Source organism: Salvelinus sp. IW2-2015, unplaced genomic scaffold, assembly GCF_002910315.2.
Source record: "Salvelinus sp. IW2-2015 unplaced genomic scaffold, ASM291031v2 Un_scaffold1602, whole genome shotgun sequence".
In the NCBI taxonomy this organism is placed as follows: domain Eukaryota; kingdom Metazoa; phylum Chordata; class Actinopteri; order Salmoniformes; family Salmonidae; genus Salvelinus; species Salvelinus sp. IW2-2015.
In genome coordinates, this window is record NW_019943024.1 from 85998 (window position 1) to 94286 (window position 8289).

Consider the following 8289-nt stretch of genomic DNA (forward strand, 5'->3'; position numbering starts at 1 on the left):
GTTGCAGGGTTCACACACTAGCTGAATTTGCAGAGCTAGCGCGCAAACTAAAGCAAACATTAACTATCAAGCTAGCTAGTACCTATTCCATTTATGTGGCGTCGTCAAAGATGGAATATTTGCTATCGTCAGTTTATTCCAAGATTAGCATGCAGCTGTAGTGCTTCAAAGTCCCTGTGATAAGGTTAGCGATAAACTGAAGTCCAAACTGAACAGAACTACACTCTCTTKTACCATTGTCTTAAATATATTTAATGGTCTCGTTGCAAAAGCTAAATTGACGCTAGTGATTTTTTTTTTTTTTCACATTTATTTAACCAGGTAGCAAAGATTATAGCAAACACCACAGAAACGGAATTGGTGCTCGCTAGCTTTGCAAATTCAGCTATTGTTGGAAGCCTGCCAATATGAAACAAACTATGTTAAAATTTCAAAACGTTGCAGCATGTGTTGTGTAAATGTGTGTGTGTGCAGCTAGACCGGCCAGCCAGCCAGCCAGGTAGAAAGATGTCAGAAAAAAGTAAAAAGACGGACATCAGAGTATTTTTCAGTACACCAAAACGCAAAGTAAGAACTCTAGTAGCCTAATATCTCAAAGACSAGTTGATAAAATGTTCATAAGAAAGAAGTGAAATGCTAATGGAAATATTTCACAATGATGTCATTAGGCAGAGCAGGCAACAGATGGCACACAGACAGCAGAGCTGGGGACAGATATGCAGGGACAGATTGGCAGAGACAGGGAGTCTCAGGTAAATTTGTTGAGTCTTTGTTTGGCAACATTATGAAAGGTTCTCAATTTTTTTGATTTGTAAAATAGGGACATCATTGGAAAATGCCATGGATACCCCCACTCAACTTAAACTGGTGACTAAACTAAGATTTGTTTAAGGCAATGGTATTGCTGTTGTGATTAATTGTGTCGTTTTGGGTACCGGTAGTTAGGAGTACAGCAAACACCTTATTTCTTTTCTAGGAGACAGACTGTGAGTCAGTGAGGGTGGTGAAAGGGAAAGAGCCAAGGAGAGAGACTTCAGAGGACAGTGTCACAGCCACGGCAGGACCAGGTGTCACCCTTGTTGCCAGCAGCACAGTAATAGGGGGCAGTGGCACAGCATTTGTCCAGTTACCTCAGTGATGGCAAAAACATATCAGCCAACCCAAATTTATAGAACGCAAACTCTTGCCAACAGAGGTTGATGTTTCAAAAGAGGATGGTTTCGCGATTTCCCCTGGCTACATTATAATCCATCAAAAAAGGAGTGTGTGCTTTTCACTGTAGCAAAGGTTTTCAAGCCAGCATCTTTTGGCAAAGAGCAGATGCTGCTTCATTAGTGCAGATTTAGGACACTGGAAAAAAGCCATTGAAAAATTCACAGCACATCATGACAAACCCACGCCACTTTGTAACTGTACAGCACACCAGCTAAAATCAATCAGTGTCCAGTTATCCAGCGCGTGGGGTAACAGCAGGAGGACGACGGCATTGCTTGATGAAAATTGTTAGTTCGGTGCGGCATGTAGTAAGACAGGGACAAGCCTTTAGAGGCCACACGGTGACAGTGGGAATTTATACCGCTTTTTGAAACTCAGGGCAGAAGAGGATGATCCCATTTTACTGAAGTGGTTAACAGAGCGTACCCAATGTACACAGGCCCCAAAGCACAGAATGAAATTCTGAACATCATGGCCAATACAGTCATTCGAGGCATTGCAGCTGAGATTAGGTCTCTTCCGATTGTACAATTTTCCTAATTGTTGATGGTACTCAAGATGTCTCTGGTGCTGAACAGGAGAGTGTCTGTCTGACTTATGTTGACCATGACTTTGTCCTCACGAGGAGTTTATTGGGCTATACAGGGTGTCGGAGACAACAGGCGAGGGCATTGCGAAGTGGCAACTGATGTGTTGTTGAGGCTCAATTTGCCATGTCTGGCTTACGTGGGCAGAGTTACGATGGTGCCTCAAACCTGGCAGGAAAATACACAGGTGCACAGGCAATTGTGAGGAGGCAGCAGCCATTAGCCCTCTATGTCCATTGTAGAGCACACATGTGTAAATCTGATTACACAGGCTGGCTGCTCAGCCTCCCCACTGATCCGGGATTCCCTTTCTTGGGTCCATCAGTTAGGTGTCCTCTATGGCCAGTCAGGAAAGTTTAAGGAATGTTTGAATCAATTGCCACGTCCGAAGATACAAATCTGACCACCCTGAAACCCTATGTCCAACAAGGTGGACTGTGGCGGAATACTGCTATTAGAGCTGTGCTAGGGCAGTATGAGCGGGTATCAGCAGCCTAGAGGAGATGGCAAAAACTGCATCAAGACAGCTTCAACTGCCAGTGGCTTATTCGAGCACTTCAGCAAAGGCAAGACTGTGTTGGGCCTCACACTTGCCTCTGCTGTTCTTGGAGAGCTTGAATGTCTAAACATTTCACTGCAGAAGAAAACTCAGACTGTCTCTGGTATGCAGGCTGCAGTCGAGTGTGTGCGGTCATCTCTTTAGGGGCAAGAGAAATGACGAAAGCTACCTTTGCACTGTATGAGAAAGCAACAACTTTGATTGACTATTGATCCATTGAATCCATTGAGCCGCACTCAAGACGATTTGCTGGCAAAGCAGTGGATCACTATAGGGCAGAATTTTTTTAAGTGTTGGATGGTGTGAGGTTCAGTTTGGCGACCGTTTTGACCAGGACAGTCTAAACGTCTGCAAAAGTTGGAAAGAGCGCTTCTCACGGGGGAGTTGGATGAGTCTCTAGATCAGTACCCTGAGCTGAACATAGATTCTCTTTCAGTGCAGATCCCTCTCTTTCAACAACAAAATACCCCTGTAGCAGCAGTGGAGAGGCAGCAGAGGTCCTCAGGAGGCTTCCAGTGGAGGTGCGGGGGTTGGTTTGACCAAGTTGAGTTGCTGATCAGAATTTTGTTTGTGGTGCCAGTGTCTTCATGTGAGGCTGAGAGGAGTTTCAGTGCACTCCGAGGTTAAAGACTTGGCTACGGGCTAGCATGGGCCAAGAGAGACTGAACGGCGTAGTTGTCTGTAATGTACACAAAGACAGGCTGGACAGTCTCAAGAGGGAAAATATCTGCCAGCAATTTGTTGGATCCATTGAAACCCACAAACATATGTTTGGTTCTTTTTGTTCAGTAGTGTGTATAGCAGTGGTTCTCAACCTTTTTTGGGTACTGGAACCCCTGCATATTTTGAGGCAAGGCAGGCAAGGTTTTCAGCGGTCCACAGGGACCACCACCCTCTATTTATATGTAAACTTACTGGAAACCTTGTGGTACTGACTACATTCATTACACTTTTTTATTTCACGGACACCTTGCAATTAGTCCATGGACCCCTGTTTGAAGAACCCCTGGTGTAATTGATATTTGTTCTTTTGTTTTAGTAGTTTTCAGTTTTTAGTACATGACAGTACACTTCAAATTATTTATTTCATGTTTATTTTATTTAAATTGCATACTTTGTGTGACATACTTGTCCATAGCTGCTGTTTGAAGAGTTGAGACACTGACTGAAGGATATTTTTGTTTGATTTATTTGGGTTTTTCATTGAAGTAGTTATTTTGCTTTTAGAACTGTACTTATTTTAAGCTTTTTGTTCTTGTAAATATATTGTAGTAGACTCAGGCCAGGTGCACATATTTAATGACTATATAAATGTATCAAAAGTCAAAATAAAAGGTCAATTCAATACGGAGACCAACTTTGTTGATGGTTCTCAATGGAGATTTTTTACGATGAGATCACACCATGTTCATTGTATTTATGAAAACTGCTCCCATACAGTGTACAGTACCATTGCCGCCTACTGGCTTTCTTGATATTGCTGGTTGTAACTACGAATACCTGCATACATACTGGACTGATAAGGACACCTGCTATACTATTATTAGTAGTATTATTATAATGATTTAAACAAGTTGGGACAACCTTCAGTTAACTACTGTACTAACAATTATCCAGTAGTAGTGATTATGGTCCTCAATATACATTTAACATATTACAACGTAGGCTGTGTTACAGCACTATTTTGGTGTCCCCCTCGGAATTGCTCCTGGAAAATTTCATGTAATTGGTCCCGTCAAGGTTGATATCAGATTTTCGCCCCTGAATACCATACCATACCAAACACCAGTGGTTCCCAAACTTTTTCGGTTACTGTACCACCAACTGAATTTTACTCTGCCCCGGAGTAACCCTGAAGTACCCCCCATGTCCATTTTAGCAGTAGGCCTATGGTCTCATGAGTCTTCTCAAGTACCCCTGTGGATAGGACAAGTACCCCCAGGGGTCCTAGTGCCCCTGGTTGGGAACCTCTGCTATACACACTGTATGATTTCAGTTCGTGAGTGTGTGATACGAGGGTTGGAGACATGAATATTTCAACATTATAAAGACAACTTTGGTAAACAATGTTAACACTGTCATGTTGATCTGAGCCTTGCTGTTGGAAAACCACATCAGTGTCCGACTTTCGGCTGTCGCGGATGCACCTCCTCCGACTTCGCTCCTCGACTTTCATCTACAGTCGGTTGCTTTCGCCATTTCCACTCAAAACGCTCCATATCTTCTGACAGTGAGATTTTTAAGCCCCCCTGTGGACTGAAGCCACACTACAATGTTATGTTTAACCTGTTTATTAGCAATTAGCAATGAGGTGGTAGAACTGACTAAATGAAATAAATCAGCGGTCTTATAACCTATTCCATTCTACAGGCTCATTTCTGTTATTTGCCTACCTGGTTAAATAAAGGTGAAATAAAAATATATATTTTATTTCAATATATATGCTATGTAACTAATTTACAAATGTTATAAACATTTAAAAAAAATTAACTGCCTATTATTGAAATGTTGAAATAATTTAATTGAGCTTTTATTTGTATTACTCTTTTTCATTTACTTAGCTATTTACTTTTTCTATTGTTATTGCGTTGTTATTGTTATCAGCTGTGTTTGCTAAGGATGGGGAGAAAGTGTGACACCACTCTGGCCCCCGAGGACTGGAGTTGCCCATCCCTGGCCTAGGGGCTATGTAGCTTCTTATCTGCCATGTTTGGAGTTGTGTTGCGCTGTTATGTGGATACTTGAAATGTTCTTTACAGTTGTGTAGCCCTGGTCGTGTCAGTATACAGTAACTTTAAAGAGCAACTGCCCCTAAAAACAACTTCTCATTTAGGCTTTTTCTATGTGGCATCAATATGAGTCAGAAACATTTACTCTACTGTCAAAATTGACTACAAAGTGTAAATACGTTAATTTGATAATAAAGTCAATCTCATCCAAAACATAGTTTTTTAAAACTTTGAGACTGCATCACAATGTAAATGAATGTTGGGATTTTTCAATCCTGCCCACATGTCCACAGCTGACAGCATACAAGTAATCATCAAGTCGGAGTGCAGCTGCACGCGACCCGATAGTAATGCTTGTGGTTTGGGTTGACTTTGGATATCCCTATGAGGCTAGTTAGGGACCATCGGTAAATTACACACTGTACATTGGACAATATGTTCAAATTCCAATAGCTCCAAATTTCAATGTCTTAAAAACCTCAAACCATCTATAAGACACAGAGACAGTAGAGTAGAGTAGGATATGATGGAGAGAGACACCAGAAGAACAGAACAGGCCATAACAGAAGAGGATAGACAAATGAGACATTAACAAACAAGAACCTGAGAAAGCAACAGACAAGACACAGACAAGACACAGAATGACGGAAGAGGGCAGATGGAGAGAGAACAGAGGTGGATTGAGCACACAGTAGACTTTATCACTTCAAGCTGCTCTATAGATTCTAATGACTTATATTTGCACAAATTATAACAGGTGAAATACAGACAGTGAAAAAGTAAAACATAGATTACAAAGAATTTTCTGGTGAGGTGAAAAAGCCTGTGAAATTACTATTAAAACAATTGTTTACTTTTAAACTTTTTACAACCAGGACAGGCTGAGAGAGGAGGGAAGACAAGAGACAGCAACATATAATACTATGAGACAACAACAGAGGAGGGCAGTCAAGAGAGACAGCAACAGAGGGCAGACAAGAGAGACAACAGAAGAGGGCAGACAAGCGCTAGCCACAGAAGAGGGCAGACCGGAGAGGCAGCCACAGAAGAGGGAAGACCAGGGAGACAGCAACATATAATACTAAGAGACAGCCACAGAAGAGGGAAGACCAGGGAGACAGCCACAGAAGAGGGCAGACAAGAGAGACAGCCACAGAAGAGGGCAGACCAGACAGACAGCCACAGACAAGAGAGGCAGCCACAGAAGAGGGCAGACCAGAGAGACAGCCACAGAAGAGAGCAGACAAGAGAGACAGCAACATAGAATACTCAGCAACAGAAGAGGCAGACCAGAGAGACAGACCACAGAAGAGAGCAGACAAGAGAGATAGCCACAGAAGAGGCAGACAAGAGAGACAGCAACATAGAATACTAAGAGACAGCAACAGAAGAGGGCAGACCAGAGAGACAGCCACAGAAGAGGACAGACAAGAGAGATAGCCACAGAAGAGGGCAGACAAGAGAGACAGCAACATAGAATACTAAGAGACAGCAACAGAAGAGGGCAGACCAGAGAGACATCCACAGAAGAGGGCAGACAAGAGAGACAGCAACATATAAATACTAAGAGACAGCCACGAGAGAGGCAGACCAGACAGACAGCCACAGAAGAGACAGACAAGAGACGCCACAGAGAGGGCAGGCAAGAGAGACAGCAACAGAAGAGGGCAGACAAGAGAGCAGCACAGAAGCAGGGCAGACAAGAGAGACAGCACAGAAGAGGGCAGAGAAGAGAGGCAGCCACAGAGAAGGCAGACAAGAGAGCAGCCCACGAAGAGGCAGACCAGAGAGGCAGCCACAGAAGAGGGGCAAGACCAGAGAAAACAAACAACAGGAGAGGAGACAAGAGAGACACAACAGAAGTAGGGCAGACAAGAGAGACAGCAACAGAAGTAGGGCAGACGAGACAGCAACAGAAGAGGGCAGACAAGAGGGACAGCAACAGACAACACAGAGAAGTAGAAGCAGAGAAGGGGTGAGCACAAAGTAGGCTGTATCACTTAAGGCTCTGTTGATTCTAATTACTGCACTGTGTGGTGTGTTGTGTGTGTGTTGTGTGTGTGTGTGTGTGTGTGTGTGTGTGTGTGTGTGTGTGTGTGTGGGTGTGTGTGTGTGGTGTGTGTGTGTGTTGTGTGTGTGTGTTTGTGTTGTGTGTGTGTGTGAGAGTTTACTTTTAAAACTTTTACAACCAGGACAGGCTGAGAGAGGAGGGAAGACAAGAGACAGCAACATAGAATACTATGAGACAACAACAGAGGAGGGCAGTCAAAGAAGACAGCAACAGAGGCAGACAAGAGAGACAACAGAAGAGGGCAGACAAGCGCTAGCCACAGAAGAGGGCAGACCGGAGAGGCAGCCACAGAAGAGGGAAGACCAGGGAGACGCAACATATATACTAAGAGACAGCCACAAGAGGGAAGACCAGGGAGACAGCCACAGAAGGGAGACAAGAGAGACAGCCACAGAAGAGGCAGACCAGACAGACAGCCGACAGACAAGAGAGCAGCCACAGAAGAGGGCAGACCAGAGAGACAGCCACAGAAGAGAGCAGACAAGAGAGACAGCAACATAGAATACTAAGAGACAGCCACAGAAGAGGGCAGACCAGACAGACAGCCACAGAAGAGGCAGACAAGAGAGGCAGCCACAGAGAGGGCAGACCAGAGAGACAGCCACAGAAGAGAGCAGACAAGAGAGACAGCAACATATAATACTAAGAGACAGCAACAGAAGCGAGACCAGAGAGAGCAGCCACAGAAGAGGACAGACAAGAGAGGCAGCCACAGAAGAGGGCAGACCAGAGAGACAGCCACAGAAGAGAGCAGACAAGAGAGACAGCAACATATAATACTAAGAGACAGCAACAGAAGAGGGCAGACCAGAGAGACACCACAGAAGAGAGCAGACAAGAGAGATACCACAGAAGAGGGCAGACAAGAGAGACAGCAACATAGAATACTAAGAGACACAACAGAAGAGGCAGACCAGAGAGAGCCACAGAAGAGGACAGACAAGAGAGATAGCCACAGAAGAGGGCAGACAAGAGAGACAGCAACAAGAATACTAAGAGACAGCAACAGAAGAGGCAGACCAGAGAGACATCCACAGAGAGGGCAGCAAAGAGAGACAGCAACATATAATACTAAGAGACAGCCACAGAAGAGGGCAGACCAACAGACAGCCACAGAAGAGGACAGAC

The 8289-nt window shown here is 44.1% G+C and overlaps 1 long non-coding RNA gene across 1 annotated transcript; it reads left to right on the forward strand.

The window, feature by feature from the left end:
- Window positions 1–319: 319 nt before the first annotated feature.
- LOC139024517 (uncharacterized) lies at window positions 320–1084 on the forward strand. The gene is made up of 3 exons (XR_011475854.1): window positions 320–567; window positions 669–752; window positions 977–1084. It is a non-coding gene; the product is annotated as an uncharacterized lncRNA (long non-coding RNA).
- The last annotated feature ends 7205 nt before the right edge of the window (window positions 1085–8289 follow it).